The sequence below is a fragment of the Mobula hypostoma genome, chromosome 13 (assembly GCF_963921235.1).
Source record: "Mobula hypostoma chromosome 13, sMobHyp1.1, whole genome shotgun sequence".
Lineage (NCBI taxonomy): Eukaryota > Metazoa > Chordata > Chondrichthyes > Myliobatiformes > Myliobatidae > Mobula > Mobula hypostoma.
Window position 1 is genome coordinate 81,900,247 of NC_086109.1, and position 22,851 is coordinate 81,923,097.

Sequence of the window (22,851 nt, forward strand, 5' to 3'; positions counted from 1 at the left end):
CCTCCGTTGGTGGGGAGTGTTGTGCTCTTGGTGGAGATGGCTGAGTCTACAATGTTTTGCAGCTTCCTGCTCTCCTGTGCTTTGGAACCTCTATACCAGGATGTGATGTAATCAGTCAGAATGTTGCCTGCCATACATCTACTGAAATTTTGTAAGAGTCTTTAGTGATATACCAAATCTCCTCAATCTCTCAATGAGGTAGAGCCACGAGCGTGTCTTCTTCATGATTGCATCACACTAGAAAGTTGAGCTTCCAGTGAATGGTATCAGAGTCATGCCTATTAGTACACTTATAAGATTAGTTGCATTGGTTTGCAATGGAAATTACTCACACACCAGTATCCTGCTGTCAGCTGCACTAAAATGTCTAACCCTCTGATGGGGAAGCATAACATATTCCCAATTTATTTCCAATCTTCTCAAAGTTCAAAGTATATTTATTATCAAAGTATGTATAAATTATACAACCTTGAGATTTGTCTGCTTATACGCAGTTACAAAACAAGAAACCTGAAAGAACCCAATTTTAAAAAAAGACCAACACCTGATGTGCAGAGAGAGAGAGAAGAAATATACAAATCGTGCAAACAATAAAAGCAAGCAACAGCACTCAGAACAAAATAGATTCCATAGACCAGGAGCCTGGAGCAGCCGACGTAGACACGTGGCCTCAGTCTCCGTTCATCACACAGTGGGGAAAATTGCTGAAAAGCTCACAGATATGGAACCTGGAGTAGCCGGAACAGTCTCACAACCACAGCAAAGTCTATCAGCCAAATAAGAATAGTTTGCATGTATGTAATGTTCTGATAGCTGAAGAAGCTCGGCATGAGTCCCCAAATCCTCAGGACTTTCTACAGGGGCACAATTGACAGCATCCTGACTGGCTGCATCACTGCCTGGTATGGGACCTGTACCTCCTTTGATCGCAGGACTCTGCAGGGAGTGGTGTGGACAGACCAGCGCGTCACTGGATGTGAACTTCCCACTTTTCAGGACAGTTACAGCGACAGCTGCATAAAAAGGGTCTGAAGGATCATTGGGGACCCGAGTCACCCCAACTACAAACTGTTCCAGTTGCTACCATCTGGGAAATGGTACCGCTGCATTAAAGCCAGGACCAAAAGGCTCCAGGACAGTTTCTTCCACCAGGCCATCAGACTGATTAATTCATGCTGACACAAATGTATTTCTATGTTATATTGACTGTTTTATTGTATATATTACCGAAATACTATCCATTACAAATTACTATAATTTGCACATTGCACATTCAGACGGAGATGTAATGTAAAGATTTTTACTCCTCATGTATGTGAAGGATGTAAGAAATAAAGTCAATTCAATCCAATTCAAGCTCACCAAAAATCATCACAAAGAACGATAATCAAATTTGGATATGAAGATTTAGAAGAAACAGCTGCTTGGGCAACCAAAATTGTGGACTGTAAGCAGGATCTTTAAGGGAAACACTGCGGGATGGATAGATTAATAGATTGGTGCCCACTGTTGCAGATCAGAATCAGAATCAGGTTAAATTTGTTGTGTAATCAGGCATATGTTGTGTAATTTGTTGTTTAGCAGCAGCAGTGCACTAAATACTTTTGGCACAGTACTTTGATAATAAAGGCACTATCAACTTTGAAATATTTGTGAACAGTGGTGATCGGGATCTTACTACCAGCACAGTTTATTATCATCTCATTTATTGATGCTGGAAGATGAAAGCTTGGCTTTCAAACTTAGCAAAGATAAATTAATAGAGATTTACGAAAAGGATTCCCGGCTCACTCCCTTAGGGAATCATTTTTGAGAATCCCTGTTAATTTATCTTTACAGTTTCTGATAATATTTACAGATTAAATTGAACTGAATTACTGCAGACTTTAGCAGTGATTGAATGACTGGTGATTGTCATAATATACTTATGCTTTGCATACCACAGATTTAAACTATACAAGGGACCATGACGAACCAGCACAGAAAGCTATCATATCACAAAACAGCAATTAACTCATTCCAGAGAACTAGATGATGTCTGGGAGAATGCACGCTTGCTGCCATCATTTCAATCATGAATGTCTTTCTGACTGCAGACAAAACTGTCTCGATCCACTCGTCAAAGATGACAAGAAATTTAATTTAAAGGACTTTAAACTAAATGCTGTTGCACAAATCAGCGCTGAAGGTTTCTCATCCTAAAAAGGCTTTTACACTCCAATCGCCTTTCGTATCTCCATAGATAACAAATTTATTCAACAGGGCAGAGATTTTCAATTCCAACCTGAAGCTATTAGTTTCATTTCCCATATAATCAAAGGGCCAGTTTTTACTGGCTGCATTTGGCATTTTTAATCTTTCAATCATTGGAATTTCACTAAGCCACAGATTTCTGAGACTGGGCTAGCAAATGCAAAAGTCCAAGACTCACTGAGTAACACTGGGAATTCCGTTTGTCGCTATGCACTGTCATCAGACTCCACAAGAAGATCAGCAGCAGATCGTAGTCTTGCTGTGGTTTCCCTATATTATGCTGAAGGAATCACATCTTAAATCCTATGATTGGACCAGTCCAGGTCTGTGATCTGAATAGGGATTAAGAGACAAGACAGAAATTTGGACAACACATCAAAGTTGCTGGTGAACGCAGCAGACCAGGCAGCATCTCTAGGAAGAGGTACAGTCGACGTTTCGGGCCAAGACCCTTTGTCAGGACTAACTGAAGGAAGAGTTAGTAAGAGATTTGAAAGTGGGAGAGGGAGGGGGAGATCCAAAATGATAGGAGAAGACAGGAGGGGGAGGGATGGAGCCAAGAGCTGGACAGGTGATTGGCAAAGGGGATATGAGAGGATCATGGGACAGGAGTTCTGGGGAGAAGTGGGGGGAACCCAGAGGATGGGCAAGGGGTATAGCCAGAGGGACAGAGGGAGAAAAAGGAGAGTGAGAGAAAGAATGTGTGTATATAAATAAATAACGGAGGGGGTACGAGGGGGAGGTGGGGCATTAGCGGAAGTTAGAGAAGTCGATGTTCATGCCATCAGGTTGGAGGCTACCCAGACGGAATAAAAGGTGTTGTTCCTCCAACCTGAGTGTGGCTTCATCTTTACAGTAGAGGAGGCCGTGGATAGACATGTCAGAATGGGAATGGGTGTGGAATTAAAATGTGTGGCCACTGGGAGATCCTGATTTCTCTGGCAGACAGAGCGTAGGTGTTCAGCAAAGCGGTCTCCCAGTCTGCGTCGGGTCTCGCCAATATATAGAAGGCCACATTGGGAGCATTGGACACAGTATATCACCCCAGCCGACTCACAGGTGAAGTGTTACCTCACCTGGAAGGACTGTCTGGGGCCCTGAATGGTGGTAAGGGAGGAAGTGTAAGGGCATGTGTAGCACTTGTTCCGCTTACAAGGATAAGTGCCAGGAGGGAGATCAGTGGGAGAGGGATGGGGGGGATGAATGGACAAGGGAGTCGCGTAGGGAGGGATCCCTGCGGAAAGCAGAGTGGTGGGGAGGGAAAGATGTGGGATCCCGTTGGAGGTGGCGGAAGTTACGGAGAATAATATGTTGGACCCGGAGGCTGGTGGGGTGGTAGGTGAGGACCAGGGGAACCCTATTCCTAGTGGAGTGGCGGGAGGATGGAGTGAGAGCAGATGTGTGTGAAATGGGGGAGATGCGTTTGAGAGCAGAGTTGATAGTAGAGCCCCTTTCTTTAAAAAAGGAGGAAATCTCCATCGTCCTGGAATGAAAAGCCTCATCCTGAGAGCAGATGTGGCGGAGACGGAGGAATTGCGAGAAGGGGATGGCATTTTTGCAAGAGACAGGGTGAGAAGAGGAATAGTCCAGATAGCTGTGAGAGTCAGTAGGCTTATAGTAGACATCAGTGGATAAGCTGTCTCCAGAGACAGAGACAGAAAGATCTAGAAAGGGGAGGGAGGTGTCGGAAATGGACCAGGTAAACTTGAGGGCAGGGTGAAAGTTGGAGGCAACGTTAATAAAGTCAACGAGCTCAGCATGCATGCAGGAAGCAGCGCCAATGCAGTCGTCGATGTAGCGAAGGAAAAGTGGGGGACAGATACCAGAATAGGCATGGAACATAGATTGTTTCACAAAGCCAACAAAAAGGCAGGCATAGCTAGGACCCATACGGGTGCCCATAGCTACACCTTTAGTTTGGAGGAAGTGGGAGGAGCCAAAGGAGAAATTATTAAGAGTAAGGACTAATTCTGCTAGACGGAGCAGAGTGGTGGTAGAGGGGAACTGATTAGTTCTGGAATCCAAAAAGAAGCGTAGAGCTTTGAGACCTTCCTGATGGGGGATGGAAGTATATAGGGACTGGACATCCATGGTGAAAATAAAGCAGTGGAGGCCAGGGAACTTAAAATCATCGAAAAGTTTAAGAGCGTGAGAAGTGTCATGAACATAGGTAGGAAGGGATTGAACAAGAGGGGATAAAACCGTGTCGAGGTATACAGAAATGAGTTCGGTGGGGCAGGAGCAAGCTGAGATGATAGGTCTGCCGGGACAGGCAGGTTTGTGGATCTTGGGTAGGAGGTAGAAACGGGAAGTGCGAGGTGTGGGAACTATAAGGTTGGTAGCAGTGGATGGGAGATCCCCTGAGCAGATAAAATCGGTGATGGTGTGGGAGACAATGGCCTGGTGCTCCTTAGTGGGGTCACGATCGAGGGGTAAATAAGAGGAGGTATCCGCGAGTTGTCGCTGTGCCTCGGCAAGGTAGAAGTCAGTACGTCAGACTACAACAGCATCCCCCTTATCGGCGGGTTTAATGATAAGGTTAGGATTAGTGCGGAGGGAGCACTTGAATTTCCAGCATCTGCAGAATTCCTGTTGTTTAGAGATTTGGACATTTCTTATTAATGATTTTTTTCCCATTTCTTAATGTTAATTATTTCTTATTGCTTTTTATGTTTTAGTTCACATTTTCTAATTGAAAACAAAATTATTTCTTCAATTTTAAAGATGTCTTGGAGTGAAAGAAACATCCATAAACCATTTTAATTCTTGACGGCTTCTCAGAGGCAACATCCATTCTCCAGAGTGGTATCGTATCAAGACCTGGGGAAGTATCATAGAACACAGTATGCAGACAGTCAGAAAATTCAGGACAGGCTGGCACTCAGCATAACGCCAGGGCTTCATCACTGCTGGGTCTTTGTGACATAACTGTAGGGTGCAGGGAGCCAGTCAGGTCAAATTTCCACATCTGGGTCAGTTAAATGTGGGCACATGGTGACTACAGTTCAAGAAGAGACAGGAGTGGAGATGGGCCGAAAAAGACCAGATGATGTAATTAGCCAATCATGTAGCAGCAACTAAATGCTTAAAAGCATGCAGACATGGCCAAGAGGTTAATTTCTTATTCTGACCAAACATCAGAACGGGGAAGAAATGTGATCTAAGTGACTTTGACCATTGATTGATTGTAGGTGTCAGATGGGGTGGGTTGAGTATCTTAGAAACTGCTGATCTCCTGGGATTTTCACATACAATAGTCTCTGGAATTTATAGCAAATAGTGTGAGAAACAGTGGCCGTGCTGTGGGCGAAACTGCCTCATTAATGAGAGAGGTCTGGGGAGAATGAACAGACTAATTCAAACTGACAGGAAGGCGACAGTAACTCAAATAACCATGCATCATAACAGTGTTGTGTAGAAGAGCATCTTTGAATGCACAACACATCAAACCTTGACGTGGATGGGCTACAGCAACAGAAGACCATGAACGTACACAAAGTGGCCTCTTTACTAGGTGCAAGAGGTACCGAATAAAGTGGCCACTAAGTGTAAATTTCTATCGACTTTAATGTGGTGTAAAATTGGGGCAGTTGTAAAATCAGTGTCCCGTTCAATCCTGAGAGCTGGATAAGCTTAAAAGTGCTAACATTCTCTTTTGCTTAATTGGTGGGATATTTCAATAATAGACCAGCGCTAGCATAATCTGACCAATTGAACCAGAGAGTCATAGAACTATATGGATCATTTAGCTCTGCTAGTAAGTAATGTTGCTTTTCTCTATGAGAACAGCTACAAAGTAAGTAGATGTGTCAAAGGATGGGGGGAGGAGCTGGGTTGAGATGTTTTGCACTGTGGAGTATTCTGTCGTACTCGTTGCCCATGTTCGTACCTAACTAAAGATAAAATAAAAAAGTGAGGGTTTGGGGAATTGTCACTACTATCACTGGGTGGCAGGAACATGAGAGATTCAAGGAACAGTTTTACCCGTCAACATTCTTGCTATTGAGGGAGTGCAGCGTAGGTTCACGAGGTTAATTCCCGGGATGGCGGGACTGTCATATGTCGAAAGATTGGAGCGACTGGGCTTGTGTACTCTGGAATTTAGAAGGCTGAGAGGGGATCTTATTGAAACATATAAGATTATTAAGGGATTGGACACGCTGCAGGCAGGAAGCATGTTCCCGCTGATGGGTGAGTCCAGAACCAGAGGCCACAGTTTAAGAATTAGGGGTAGGCCATTTAGAACGGAGTTGAGGAAAAACTTTTTCACCCAGAGAGTGGTGGATATATGGAATGCTCTGCCCCAGAAGGCTGTGGAGGCCAAGTCTCTGGATGCTTTCAAGAAAGAGATGGATAGAGCTCTTAAAGAGAGCAGAATCAAAGGTTCTGGGGATAAGGCAGGAATTGAATACTGATTGTGGATGATCAGCCATGATCACAGTGAATGGCGGTGCTGGCTCGAAGGGCTGAATGGCCTGCTCCTGCACCTATTGTCTATTGTCTAACTATTAATCTTTTATTGCCTGCAAGAATATGAATCTCAGAGTAAAATATGGTGACAAAGACGTATTTTGATAATAAAATTACTTTGAACTTTGAACTGCAGGGCCCTGACCTTAGGCAGTGCCTCCATGCCGAGGGGGGCAAGTGGTGCGACTGACTGTAAACTCACAATTTAAAATAAGATTTGAGATTGAAAAGGTGCTGCTGACATGTTTTCTGTTATAATGTGTTTGCATTTAATTAGGGCATGTTTAATTGATGTAAATGTGCTATGCTAATTGAATCTGTCTGCAGGGTTAAGGAATCCTGCCTGTCTCACATCTGTCACTGGTACCTTGGAATCCCAGGCAGAGCCGTGGACCGACGTGTGGGGGATGGATTCGGACCGCAGCCGCAATGAATTATTGACACTTTGATTTCATTAATTCTTAAATAAACTTGAGAAATTACATGATAAACTTGGAGAGAGATCTTCTGTTTTTTTAAAAAAAAATGTCAGGCATCGCAATAATACTTGGCTGAAAGGGAAGCAGTTCTCAACCTGTCTGGGACTTCCATAATTGTATTGGATTTCAATAATCACAAACTAGTATACTCATGCTGTAAGGCCAGGTTCTCCTGCCATTGTGTCACAGTTCCTCAACAGCTTTTGATATGAAGCCTCGACGTGAAAGGTATTGCTATAGAGGCTGAAGTAATGGGAAGCATGCTTCATAGACTAAATATGTTATGATACAACAGACTAATCAATAGAAATGAGAGGAGAGCTTTACTATTCTTGAGCTGCTCAGAGATTCCCCCAATCAAACCAAATTTTTAAGCTTATCCAGCTGTCAGGAACACTGATTTTATAACTGTCCCAATTTTACACCACATTGAATTCAATTGAAATTTGCACTCACCGACTCCTTTATTAGGTGCCTCTTGTACCTAATAAAATGGCCACTGAGTGTATGTCCATGGCCTTCTGCTGTTGTAACCCATCCACTTCAAGGTTTGACATGTTGTACACTCAGAGATGCTCTTCTGCACTCCACTGTTGTAACACGTGATTATTTGAGTTACTATCACCTTCCTGTCAGCTCGAACCAATCTGGCCGTTCTCTTCTGATCTCTCTCATTAACAAGGCAGTTTCACACACAGAAGTGCTGCTCACTGCATGTTTTTTTTATTTTTGCACCATTCTCTGTAAACTCTGGAGGCTGTTGTGTGTGAAAATACCAGGAGGACAGCAGTTTCTGAGATAGTCAAATCACCCCCATCTGACACTAACAATCATTCCACAGTGAAAGTGACATAGATTGCATTTCTTCCCCATTCTGATGTTTGGTCTGAACAACAACAGCCTCTTGGCCATGTCTGCATGCTTTTATGCATTGAGTTGCTGCCACATAATTGGCTGATTATATATTTGCATTAACAAGCTGATGTACAGGTGTACCTAATAAAGTGGCCACTGGGTGTATGCCAGTTGACAAATTAACCAGCATTCCATCTTCTCAATTACCCACTTTGGTGCAACATTGAGATTACCTCCAATACCTAATGGCGTAAATGTATTCAATTTGGGAGATTGTAAGGAGATGCCCTAGATGGGCCCTTATTGAAATGTACAAGTTACATAATAGACAGAATAAATAAAGCTGGAACGATATAGTCAGATATTCTGGAAGAACAGTACAATGGAGTAAAAGGTCAGGGTTATGAAATGAATATGTAAGCAGACACCAAGAGGTATTTCTTTAAGGAGATAGTGATCAGTAACTGAAATGAATCGGAAAGAAAGGGAATTGAGGCCAGGACACAGGATTCAGTTGCAAAAATATCTTGGAGGCTTGAGTTCTTATTCAATAAGTTGAGAATGAAATAGACAGTCATGTACTTTTCATTCAGTGCCATTACAATCATTCATGTGTTCACCCGCGCCAGGTTCACCTTTGCACTAATGACTAAGAAGGGATGCCAGGCACTCTAAGTCAAGTTTAAACCCAAGTGTCATCCGATTTGAAAAACAGCACTGGAGATCATTTGAAGAATATCAAGATTCACATCTTCAATTGCTTCAGCCATTACAACGTTGGCTGTTCTGTTTCATAATAAAAAAAAACAATACTTAACACTTAGCCTCACTTGGGACTTGTTAGTTTGAAACCTCTGGCCTGAATTATATCATCTTGCTATTCTGTGTTTCTGAGAGTACTGGCTCGGATTCACCTCCTCCATCTATTCTTTAACATAGTTCATAGGGGATCTTCTCAGGCTTCACTTAAAATGTATCCCTTATGTGGCAATATCAAAGTTTATTCAGCTGTAAACTACATCCCTTAACCAGCATAATATTTCAAGCACGCATGATATCCTTCCTTCCGTAGTGTAGTGGTTAGCACAATGCTTTACTGTACAGGCAACCCAGGTTCTATTCCCACCGCTGCCTGTAAGGAGTTTGTGTGTTCTCCCTGTGACTGCGTGGCTTTCTTCCAGGCGCTCCGGTTTCTTCCCACAGTCCAAAGACGAATGATTTGGGCAGTGTGTCTCAAAGGGCTGGAAGGACCTATTCCACACTGTATATCAACAAATAAATAAATTTGCTCACTAATTATTACACAAGCTCCCTTATCATAATCTGTTCTTCTGCCTATGAAGAACATAGAACATAGAACATGAAAGAGTATAGCACAGGAACAGACCCTTCAACCCGCAATACTGTGCCAAACCAATTAGATTAGATTAGATTAGATTATGAGGACACACAGTCCTCTTTTATTGTCATTTAGTAATGCATGCATTAGGAAATGATACAATATTCCTCCGGTGTGGTATTACAGAAACACAGGACAGACCAAGACTGAAAAACTAACAGAAACCACATAATTATAACATATAGTTACAACAGTGCAACAATACCATAACTTGATAAGGAACAGACCATGGCACAGTAAAAAAGTTCGAAGTCTCCCAAAAGTTCCACATCTCACGCAGACGGGAGAAGGAAGAAAACTCTCCCTGCCATGCCTGACCACAGTCCGACTCTGAGTCATCCGAAAACTTTGAGCTCTGATCAGCCCTCCGACACTGAGTACCAAGCACCATCTCTGCCGAACGCTTCGACCTCAGCCTCGGTCACCAGCAGCAGGCAAAGCCGGGGATTTTGGGGCCTTCCCTCCGGAGATTCTCGATCGCACAGTAGCAGCAGCAGCAACCTGGGCATTTCAGAAATTTCTCCAGATGTTCCTCTGCTTCTCACGTCTGTCTCCATCAAATCAGAATTGTGTACGGCATTCTACTTACAAATACGATATAATTTCGCTGGAGAGATGCGCACACTGCATCATGTCGCCATCTTCTCCTCCCACCCTCACACATTAATAATCAGATGAATAACTAAACTAATATCTTCTGCCTACAAAATGTCTATGTCCTTTCATTTTCCTCGCACTCATGTGCCTATCTAAATAACTCTTAAAAATCCCGAATACATCTGCCTGTAACATCACCCAGGCAGCACATTCCAGGTAACCACCACTCTCTGTGTAAAAAAAATTGCCTGCCTTTCACATTTCCTTTGAAATTACCCCCTGTCACCTTAAATGCATGCCCTCTGGTATTAGACATTTCAACCCTGGGAAAATCCTGAGAGGTTTCCCCATTATTGTGTACCTGCGTGACCAAACCAGTCACAGGGCATCTAGATTTCATATCAAAAGCTTTTGAAGTATTCCAATGGAATGACAAGAGATGCTGGCCTTTTAGGATGAGTGGAATGAAATGAAATTATTGAAATTCAATACAATTATGAGGGCCTTGCACAAGTTCAGAACTGCTTGAATTCCTGCAGCATATTCTCTGAAATCATTCTGCATGGTCCAAAGGCAGAATCATGCTCGTAAGATTTAAACAGAAACTCTTGTAGTCATACATTACCTTTCATGTTGCACTCAGAACAAAAAGGACAGAGCAAAAGATGGCGCCAGGGGGCAACTTCTCGCAGCTCATCAGTGGAACAGTTAAATTCTTCTTCTTCTAATGCCTCGATTTTTTTCCTTTTCAAGGTGTCTGCGGTCCTGTTGGAGTCTAGAATCCACAGCTGCACTCAAACTGCAGATCTTCCCCCACCCTGCACGTTCCCGTTCTTTGAGCTTACCAATCGGCGCGTTTTCGACACCTCCAGGAGCAGCCAGGAAGACGGTGCCTTCAGGGTGTGGCCTAGTGCGGCCCTGTAGGCCCGATTCCTCACCAGTGTCATGAACTGAAGCGTTACAGGGAGCTGGAACGTCGAGACAATGAGTGCAGCTGTCGGAGGCCTCTGCACACGGGTGATCTCTTTCTTTCTCTCCCTCTCCCGATGGTGAGTGAGAGTTTTCTGTCGATTTTAGAGTTGGGGGAAACTCAAGATAAAAGTGGCGCTACAGATAGTAACATCGAAACAGCAACTGTTTGTCTCGCCAATCTCTGTAGAAGGAGTGGTATCTCTCTGTCCATTTTTAGTGAGAAAGCCTGAGGAATGTTGGGCTGAACAGTAGTTTTGGATGGACTGTAGACCATGGTCTCTCTTTGGAGTTTTGCATGGTGGTTGGTGGGAATGCTGATGCTCCCTGCTAGAATAAGTGGAGGGGATAGGGGCGAGAGTTGATGCTTTAGCTACTGCTTGTGCATGGGAGTGTGGCTCTGGGGTCCTTAAGTTTTTGTGTTTCTGTCATTCATTCTTTGGGGTTTTTCTTCTGTTTTGAGGATTTCCATGGAGAGTAAGAATTTCAGGTTGTAAATTGATTCTCTGATTTTAAATGGAACCATTGAACCACAGAACATCACTGAGTTTTAAAGCTAATTTTTGAACTATTGTCATTGCTGGGATGTTGGAAATGCAGATGCAATTTTCCATCCAGTAAAACTGCCATAAAGAGCACACTAATCATCATCAGATAATATGCTTTAATGAAGTTGATTGGGAGATAAATATTGATTGTGGCACTCAGAATGACTCACCATCTTTTGAATGGTGCAGGGTTGGCCATTTAATTAACAGACAATAGACAATAGGTGCAGGAGTAGGCCAATCAGCCCTTTGAGCCAGCACCACCATTCACTGTGATCATGGCTGATCATCCACAATCAGTACCCTTTTCCTGCCTTCTCCCCATATCCTTTCACTCCGCTATCTTTAAGAGCTCTATCTAACTCTTTCTTGAAAGAATCCAGAGAATTGGCCTCTACTGCCTTCTGAGGCAGAGCATTCCACAGAACCACAACCCTCTGTGTGAAAAAGTTTTTCCTCAACTCCATTCTAAATTGTCTACCCTTTATTCTTAAACTGTTGCCTCTGGTTCTGGACTCCCCCAACATTGGGAACATATTTCCTGCCTCTAGCCTGTCCAATCCCTTAATCCTAATGAAAGCTAACAGCCCAGCATTCATCCTATTTCCCCCACAGCTGCTGGGAAGTGAGGACAACCTCCGGGAATGTGTGAGTGCCTTATTTCATTGCCATTAATCCAGGAATAACAGTAGTTCCTTATCCCCTGACTTACTTGTCTCCCGGCCAGTAAGCCATCTCCTTTCTCCCTGTTATGCAGTCCAGCTCAACAGAAAGCCTGTCACTGTTCCAATTACTGAACATGGAGAGTCAGAGGGTTTGGACTCTCCCAGCTCAGGCAATGATCTAAAACTTTCCAACCCAACCTCCTGAAACTTCCACCAGCTGAAGTAGTCTCACCAACAATAGTAGTGCGATCATTTGAGTTGATGTTCTCTCAAGGTGTTATTTCGTTAATGGAGCTTGTTTCGGCATGACTTTCTTTAATGTCAGGAGGCTGATACATGGGCAGCCAACACACTGTCCTTGACAGATCACGGTTAGGGTCCAGTGGCACGACACGCAAATTGACTGGGGGCCCCATCACTGCTGCAGCCTTCCTCCACCTTCACTACCCTTGTGACGTGTCACCATCTTCTGCCAGCTCCGTCATTGAGGTCTTGGTTGGATAGCTCTTTGTCTGGAACCTCAACTTTAACCTTACCACCATGGGTGACCCTACCAGGAGCTAAGTTCCAGACGGCATTGCTCTTGGGTTCTCAGGAACTCACAGGCCTCTCCACTGTGACAAGGTGATGATCCTCAGTAACTATACTGAAACCCAGTGCAGCATATCTATTGGGATTCAGGAAACTCACCTTCAGTCTGGTTTCCAGGAGGGGATCCTCTTCATAAAAATAATCACTAAAGAGTTATACAAAATATGACAGGCCGGTCAACAAGGTAGTTATAATTATCAACCATAAAAACTGAAACGATTTCACCATTACAGGCATGACATAGCAACAGCAATAACTTGCTGCAATGTAATTACTTCAACAAAATAAAATTTTACATTGTGGGTGGAATAAGGTAGTGAACAAATTTTTGGCATCGAAATAGAAATAATTCTCCTAGTAACAAGAAATACATGAAGCATATGGCTGTGTGTTGAGATAAGTGAGGCTCTTCAATGCCTTAGAGCTGTTGACCATTTCCAAATTTTGCCATAAACATCATAGTAGTAATTTCATGTATATAGAATTTCATTCATTAATGAGTTTTTCAGTTTCTGCAATTGGCAATATTGGAATCTGCCTCCTGATTAAATACTTGCTCTTGATTGAACAATAATTGTGAATACCCAACCCTGGATCTTTTTCATGTTGAGAGAACCCTGGGTGGTAGGTTAAATGATCACTGTAATCCCCCCTAATGGTGGAATCTGGGGGTGGGGTGTGAATCTAATGAGATCTCCGCCATCATATTTCTGAACAGAAAATGAACCAATCCATGACATTTACCTCACTATATTTAACACAATAATTTCTGCAGACGCTTGGAATCCAAAGCAACACAACAAAACGCTGGAGGAATTCAGTAGGTCAAGCAGCTTCCGTGAAAATGAGAAAACACTCAAACTTCAGGGTGAGATCTTTGCTCTCTTTTTCCACTGTTTATTTAACTCACTTTTTATATATTTCTTATTGCAATTTTTAGCTCTTTAATGTATTGCTCTGTACTGTCAGAACTACTCCTACGACATATGTCAGTGATATTAAACCTGATTCTGATTCTGACTGTGGGGAGAATAAAGTGGACCAGCGTAATAAAGTGGTCAAGCAGACTCAACGGCTGAAGAGCCTCTTCCTGTTCTGTGATGAGAATCTGAGGTGTCTTGATCCAGGCAAGAGAGCATTGGAGAAGCAGGAAGTTTCATGGAGGGAACTACAGAGTATGACGCTCTCTATGGTTTTCCAATACAAGGATGAAATGGAGGTGTGTAAGAAATCAGAATAGATCAATTTCTCAGAAAGTTTGGGTTGGAAGGGGTTGGAAGGGGTTGAGGAATGACAGTGGAGCCACACTACACACTTTAATGCAGTCAATACATACAGAAACTGCATTTCGCAGGAAACATCTGACAAACTATTTACAAACGTTTGTAAATGTAGAAATGCTGTGTACATACATCTGCTGATGCTTCTGGACACATCTTCAGTGATGTTCCTGGAATCATCGGGTGTTTCGGGTCTTTCAATATCGAACGACCTCCTCCAGGTGACCCAGCGGGGCTGATCAGACCCCAGCTTGTGTCCAGATGGCTAGCTACTCATGACTCCATGGCTCCCCTCTTTTGAGCCACAGCCATCTTGAGGTCCTCTCTGCCGCATGGGTGGTACTGCGGATGGCTCTCCTCTTCCCCTCTCCCTCGGTGCCCAAAATGCTGAAGACTCTAACTAAGGAAAGGGCTGCCAACCCCCCACAACCAACCTCCACTGGGAGGCACCTCGCTCTCCATCCAGCCTGCTGACATGACAAAACTCCGCCATGGACTGTCCCAAGCTCAGCTGAGAAAGGAGGAGAGTGACTAGCAACCCCCATCCCATAAAAACCCAGAGCTACAAAAATGCCGGCAGAAGCTCCAAAGATCTCATCCCTGGGAGAGAAAGAACCTTCACCTCAAGAAAATGTGCTGCAAATGGGGACAACTTGAAAGACAGGCCTGGGATAGAGAACTCTGGTGAGCTGCACCCCAGTAGGGGTGATGGGCTGAAGTAAGTAAGTAAAATAAATCTCAAAAGTTAACTGTTTTCATTTTTTAATATATAAGGATATTGAAATGAGCTACTGCCTGACAGCTGCACAATCACTTGCTCAAACTTCTTTCATCTTTTAATTATTCTCTTTTATATTTGGATTGCAAGCCTGAACTGTAAACTCAGTGAATTAAGTTTCAGATTGCTATGTTTCTACAAGATGTAATCCTTTCTTTATACCTTACGACAAGAGTGCCAGCTAATATTATTCCATGAGCTGCCCGAATCCTTCCTAGTCTATGTTAACATGTGTTGAAGGTTTACACTAAAGATTATTTCTGAAACCAAATTCTGGCTGAAGGGAAATTAAATCTGTCACTGGATAAGAATGAGAGCCCTGGATAAAGAAAATGGGTGATTTCTCAGCATTTTGCTTCTGGATGGTGGGTGTAGAGGGCAATGTTGAGTCAGCCTCTTATTACTTTTTTTTAAGAGATACAGCATGTAACAGGCTCTTCTGGCACAATGAGCTGCTCAGCCCTGCAACACCCCTATTTAACCCTCATCTAATCATAGAATAATTTACACTGCCAAGTTAACCAACTAACTAGGACATCTTTCGACCATGGGAGGAAACTGAAACACCCTGAGGAAACCCACGCACTTGTGGAAAGGACATACAAACTCCCTGCAGACAGCGTCAGAATTGAACTCCGAACTCTGATGCCCTGAGCTGCAATAGTGTCACGTTACTGTGGCAACCCAATATACGAGCCACCAGTTTGGTTTCCACTGAATTACAAATCAGAGGAGGTGTACCATGGGTTCAATAATATCACCCAGTTTAAATGACTTTGGGGATTAAAAATTAAATCCAGTGAGTTTGACCTGTAAGCAGCAGAGTGGGAATGTGTTCCATCTGATGCCTGCACTAAGGTAGAAGATCTTGGGAATGGCACGATAGCGCAGCAGTTAGCATAAGGCTTTTAAAGCTTCCACTGCTGTCTGTAAGGATTTGTAACGTTCTCCCAGTGGCCAGGTTTCCTCTGGGTCCTTTGGTTTATTTCCACATTACAAAGACTTATGAGTTAATTGGTCACATGAATGTAATTGGGTGGCGCAGGATCACTGGGCTAGAAGGGCCTATTCCTGTGCTGTATCTGTAAATTAAAACAATAAATCAGACCGGGGGGAATGTTTATATTTGATGCTAATGGCTCGAGGTTTGTGAAATCTGGAAGAGTAGGAGAATCAGAGGAAACAGCCAAGGCAGGTTTTAACGCAAAACATTAACAATTCTTTTCTCCGACATGGATGAGGATCAGCCTGCTGAGCTCCCATCCCCCCAGGTCCCAGAATCTTCAGTCTCGTGTCAGTTAAGTTTCCTGTCGTTCATCACTATCCTATCACTCTTGGCGGAATAGCTGGTAGTCAAAGACAATGTGCCTGAGATCGCCTCTATTAATGATGTCGCAGCAAGGCCAGTGAACATTGGCCACATGGCCGGCCTGCCAGAAAGTGATATACACCTCAAAGTTCAAAGTTCAAAATTCAAAGTGAATTTATTATCAAAGGAGGTATTTGTCACCAAATACTACTGTGAGATTTATTTTCATGCAGGCATTTGCAGTGGAAACAAAGAAATACAACAGAATTGATGAAAAACTACACACAAAGACTGACAATCAATGTGCAAAAGCAAGCAAGCTGTGCAAATATAAAATAATCATAATGCGTAAATAAACACTACAGTGAACAGGAGTTGTTGAGTCCTTAAAAATGAGTCCATGGGTTGTGGAATCAGTTCAGTGTTGATGTGAATGAAGTTATCCATACTGTTTCAGGAGACTGAAGGCTGAAGGGGTACAACTGTTCCTGAGCCTAGTGGTGTGGGACCTAAGGCTCCTGTTCCTCCTTCCCAATGGCAGCAGCAAAAAGGGAGCATGCCCTGGATGGTGGGGGTCCTCGATGATGGACGCTGCTTTCTTGTGGCAGTGCTACTTGCAGGTATAGTCAATGGTGCAGAGGGCTTTTGCTGTGATTGTGATGCAGCGACGAGTCTATGTTTCACTGCTGGAGTAAAACGTGCAAGGTGAAAACTAACCTGCCACAAGGAAATCGGGATAGTTTCTACTCATTGGCACCGAAATAACACCAGAGGAAAGGATGCCAGAAGGCAAGTCAGAAAATGTAATACATCCAGGTGAAACGATGACCAAGTTAAGGAGGTACAAAGATGGTAGTTACAGTAGTGGAACTCCTCTAACCAAAGTTCAAAGTTCATATATTATAAAAGTATGTATATATATTGGCACGTGGCCAAGTGGTTAAGGCACTTGTCTAGTGATCTGAAGGTCGCTAGTTCGAGCCTTGGCTGAGGCAGCGTGTTTGTGTCATTGAGCAAGGCACTTAACCACACATTGCTCTGTGACGACACCGGTGCCAAGCTGTATGGGTCCTAATGCCCTTCCCTTGGACAACATCGGTGGCATGGAGAGGGGAGACTTGCAGCATGGGCAACTGCCGGTCTTCCATACAACCTTGCCCAGGCCTGCGCCCTGGAAACTTTCCAAGGCGCAAATCCATGGTCTCTTGAGACTAACGGATCCACAAAGAGAGCCTGAGAGCCAACAGAGTGCTTAGAATGTGGAACTTGCTACCACATGGAGGCTTTAAGGGGAAACTGGGACAGAAAGAAGGGAGTTACTTAAACAGGGTTTAAGCAATACTAACTTAGGCCAGGACAAGGGTGAGATAAAGTAATTTGGGGAAACCTCAAATGGAACATCATATTTGTGAGGACCATTTTAAAATATTTTTATTTGGTTTATTATTGTCACATGAACCAAGACACACTGAAAAATTTTGTTGCATGCCACACAGACAGAACTTTCCAGATGCAAGAACATTGAGGTAGTACAAAAGGAAATTTTTAAAGAACAGAATAGAGACTATAATGTTAGAGTTACAGAAAAATACAATGCAGGTAAACCAACAAAGTGCAAGGGCCACAAGGAGGTAAATTGAGAGTTCAAGACTTCATCTTTATTGCATAAATGGTCCCTTCAAGTCTCATAACAAAGTTCAAAAAATCTGAATTAATTTATTATCAATGTACATATATATGTCACCGTATACAACCCCGAGATTCGTTTTATTGCGGGCATACTCAGTAAATCCAAGAACCATAATAGAATCAATGAAAGACTGCACCCAACAGAGTGGACAATGAATATATATAAAAGCCAAGAAACTTTACAAATACAAAAGTGAAACAAAGTTAAGCAATAAATATCAAGAACGTTAGATTAAGAGCCGTTGAAAGTGTGTCCATAGGTTGTGGGAGCAGTTCAGTGAAGTTGAGTGTAGTTATCCCTTCTGGTTCAGGAGCCTGATGAATGAGAGGTTCCTGATCCTGGTGGTGTTGAGTGGTGAGTCCTGATGGCAGCAATGAGAATGGAGGATGACCTGTGTGGTGGGGTCCCTGATGATGGATGCTACTGTCCCGCGACAGCACTCCGTGCAGATAAAAGCTGTCTTTGAGCTTAGTGGTACATGCTTTCAAACTTTTATATCTTTTGCTCAATAGGAAGGGGGAAAGAAAGAATGGCCGCATTTGGAAGGGTCTTTGTTTATGTTGGCTACTTTCCCAAGGCAGCAGCAAGTACAGACAAGTCAGTGGGAGAGACGATTGCTTTCATGAGAGATTGGGTTTTATATGTTTCTATGTTGCAGCCTCCCTGTGAAGTGGAGTGCCCAGATTATTAGAGTATTTAAACAGGGCAGAGACAGGTATGAATAAAACACAAGACAGCAAAAATCTGGATCATCTCATCTTGGACTTCAGTCATCATAAAGCTCAAGCTGCTCATAAGGAGATTGATTCATTACATTTTATAATATTTTTATGACTACTGCTCTGTAAAATTGATAGTCTGCAATAAAAACAGCACCTCTGGAGGATTCATAGATGGTGTTAATGGGAAGCGATGTAACATAGGGAGAAGGCCAGGTGATTAAAATCTATGTAGATTTTTCTTAGATTGCAGACTTCTGACATTCGTTGAAGATTTTAAAGGAAATGTTCATTTAAGTGAATGTTTGAACATTGCTTTCAAGCTTTGTTTGAAAGAAGCAGACGTGCTCAAACTCTTTACTCATTGATTTGCAAGTGTTAAATCTACTTGAACTGTCTCAGACCAGCTCTCAAGGCTAGTGAGCCTCATAAAAGCAGTTTGTAGCCCAACGCAGAACAACTTGGATTTTTCGCTGAAGTCATAGGGTGGCTAGTTTCTCCAACCTCTGGTAATTTTTTTTCCCTTCTCCGTTCTCCACTTTTCCATTTCTCAATCTTGTTCGCCTTTCACTTCTTCCCTTCCCACTTGTCCATCACCTCTCTCTATTTTGCCTCTGCTTTCCATGATCCTCTCCTATTAGAATAATTTTTCTTCACACCTTTTACCTCTTCCACCTATCCCCTACCAGCTTCTTTCTTCATCCCCCCTCTCCCACTCACCCATCTGTCCCCTCACCTGGTCTAACAATCACCTGCCATCTCGTATTCCTTCCCCTCCCCCAAACATTCTACCTTATTCCTTTCCAGTCCCGATGAAGGGACTCGGCCCAAAACATTGACTGTTTATTCCCCTCCATAGATGCTGCATGACTGGCTGAGTTCCTCCAGCATTTTGTGCGTATTTCCTTTAATGAGCTTGGGGGAAAAGTAGTGCCAGTTTTGCATTGCAACCTGCTCCTGCGATCCCCAACAAGAGACTCCTTAAAGCTCACCCGCTGTCTGAAAGAGGAAAGCTTCTATCTTCTCTTGATAAGCATTAAATTCAGTAAAGCGTTAATAGTCAGCCTGCTCATATTCATAAAATATTTTGAAAACTGATACACTAAAACAGCAGTCATTTCAGACCCTTACACGATCATTATAGATAATGCCCTGAACTTATAGATACCCTAGGGATAGATCAGGCAGTAGAATTCTGCAGGGCTGCCCTTGATCTAGATGTTAAAGATCGCCAAGGCAATTCTTATTCCAATTAGCCAGAGATTTTTTTCTATAACACCAATAGAAGTTTCACACCTTTGAGTTACTCAAGTCCAAATAATAAATCATATATCAGTATTGAAATTAATAAGATACTCTTTATTGAATGATTTTATTTAAAAATGGGTGTATAGATAGGGTGAATACAAGCAGGCTTCTTCCATTGATGTTGGGTGAGAGTACAACCAGAGGTCATGGGTCAAGTTTAAGGGGAACATGAGGGGAAACCTCTTCACTCAGAGGGTTGTGAGAGTGTGGAAGCAGCTGCCAGAGCAAGTGGTGCATGTGAGCTTGATTTCAACATTTAAGAGAAGTTTGGATAGATATATGGAATGTAGGGCCCTGTACGGAGGGCTATGGTCCAGGTGCAGGTTAACGGGAGCAGGCCCAGATTAGATGGGCCAAAGGGCCTGTTTCGGTGCTGTACTTCTTTGTGATTCTATGGCTCTAACTGAAACAACATTATCTTGCTAGATTACTGCATTGCTAGTTACCCTTACTCTGGTAAAACTTAACTGATTTTTTTGTGTTTTCTTTTGTCTGAACGTGACAGTGGATTTTCATGCTTCAAGCTATAATAATAAAACCACAGCACACCAAGGCATTAACATTGACAAAGTACTTTATCAGAGGTTTTACCACATAGCAGCCATTGACCCGGCAACAGTAATATAAACGAAACACAAATTATTTCGCAACTACTATAGTGCATTTGAGTATATGCTTCTTTCACTCCACGGTTACTTCACAATTACTTCAATACCGCAAAGCCTGTATAGCGTGGATGTGGAAACGATGTTTCCATTAGCAGGAGAGTTTAGAATCAGAGGGAACAGCCTCGGCAAAGAGGGAGCATCCCTCTAGAACTGAGATAAGGAGAAATTTCTTCAGCCAGAGGGGTGGAATTTCTTTCCCTGGAAAACTAAGTCATTAAACCAGGGTATGAAATGCTCTGGATTGTTAAAGGGGTTAAGGGTTATAAGAAGACAGGAGAATGGGATTAAGTAAAAAAAAAATCAGCTACAATTAAATGGTAGAACAAAGTCTATAGGCCAAATGGCCTAATTCTGCTTCCTATATCTTACGGTTTTTAGTATTTTCTCACAACTGGAAATATCTGCCTTTAAAACTTCTGAATCAGTTAAAAGTTATTAACTGGTCACTAATAAGTAGTTGAAAAGAAGCCTATTTATTTGAGAGAATGTTGCAATGCAGAATTCCCCATCACTTGGAGTAGCTGTAACAAAAGTATTAAATATACTGTATTGACAGAAATGTGAAGGGTGAGGGAAAGGAGCAACTGATGGAAGGAGTTAGATGATGTTCCATGGGAAGAGGATTGCTGATAATATTAGATTAGATTCAACTTTATTGTCATTGTGCCGAGTACAGATACAAAGCCGATGAAATGCAGTTAGCATCTAACCAGAAATGCAAAGAACAGTGTTATTTACAAAATAACTGTGAATAAAAAGTAAGTGCTACAGCACACAAATATAAAAGTACTGAGACAGTACAATATGGGTGCAATATTGCTTAGCGCTGTGATGTGAGATTCAGCAGGGTCACAGCCTCAGGGAAGAAGCTCTTCCTGTGCTAATTAGAATTATTTAGTGTTCTAATTTAATGCAATTCTACCCTCAGTGGCCACAATAGTTTTGTGTAACTATTCAAGTGGCCACTGCATGCTCGTTCGTAGTTTTCTGCTGTTGACTGTTTGATGCATTGTGCATTCAGAGATGCTCTTCTGCACACTTCTGTTGTAACACGTGGTTACTTGAGTTACTGTTGTCTTCCTGTTAGCTCGAACCAGGCTAGCCATTCTCCATTGTCATCTCTATTTAACAAAGCATTTTCACCCACAGAATTACTGCTCACTGGATTTTGTTTTCTTTTTGTTTTTTCACACCATTCTCTGTAAACTCTAAAGACTGTTGTGTGTGAAAATCCCAGGAGATCAGTAGTTTCTGAGATACTCAAACTACCCCATCTGGTACCAACAATTATTCCACAGTCAAAATCACTTAGATCACATTTCTTCCCCATTCTGATGTTTGGTCTGAACAACAATTGAACCTCTGACCATGTCTACAGCTGGACAGGTGTACCTAATAAAGTGGCCACTGAGTGTACTGTTCTAATTTAATGATATGATTCCAATTAAGACAAATCAAAATGTTTATGCCGCTCAAGAACTTACTTATTCATCAGATGGTTACAATTATTCAGTTATAGTAATCTGTCATTATGAACTTGCCAGCATTCTCCCCACCCAGAAGTGACCACTGAGACGAGATTTACTTTTCTTACTAAGTCACTTTCATGGGCTTTTTTGGAACATTACATTCATAAATCTCATTTCAGGTAATGCCTCGGACCTGACAGCATGCAACATCAGGATATTGCTGTTGGATTAAATGTCAAGTACCCGAACACAAAGCATAAAATATCTGAATAATTCAGACTGAAGCTTGTGTTTGGAGTGACCTCATTAGTAACCCAGGAGTCAGAGAAATGCATTTAAAGAAACCACTGCTTTGTCACCAAGGAATAAAATACAGATTGGCAACATTAGAGAGTATTAAAGTTGCATTAACATAAAGTACAGCCAGCAAACCTCTGACATCTACGCACCCGAAATGTTCCACTACTGATTGAGCTAATTCGACTGGTTGAAAAATGTAGAGCAAACAACGATCGAATGAATGTGCAGTTGACAACCCACCAGCAAAGCAATTGTCAGAAATTGCTACGTTCAGTTGCTTTTGCTTTTTGTGTATTAAAGCGTATTAAAAGGCATACTTTCAGTATTATATATTTGACATTTGTTCAATTATCTTTGTATAATATTTGAATCGAAGACGGGAAATTTTGTCAATGGGTCAAAATCTTTTTCTGAGAGGCGTCTTCAAGGTGTGAAGTTTGCAGATACAGTCTGTGGCCACTTTATTAGACATCTCCTGTGCCTAGTAAAGTGGCCACTGAGTGT

At 42.5% G+C, this 22,851-nt stretch overlaps 1 long non-coding RNA gene across 1 annotated transcript in view; it reads left to right on the forward strand.

The window, feature by feature from the left end:
* The first annotated feature begins 13,627 nt into the window (after nucleotides 1–13,627).
* Nucleotides 13,628–22,851, forward strand: part of LOC134355985 (uncharacterized) — a 41,452-nt gene continuing 32,228 nt past the window's right edge. Inside the window, exons 1-2 of the long non-coding RNA XR_010020246.1 lie at nucleotides 13,628–13,694; nucleotides 16,651–16,813. This is a non-coding gene — a long non-coding RNA (uncharacterized LOC134355985). The remainder of the gene's footprint in view (nucleotides 13,695–16,650; nucleotides 16,814–22,851) is intronic.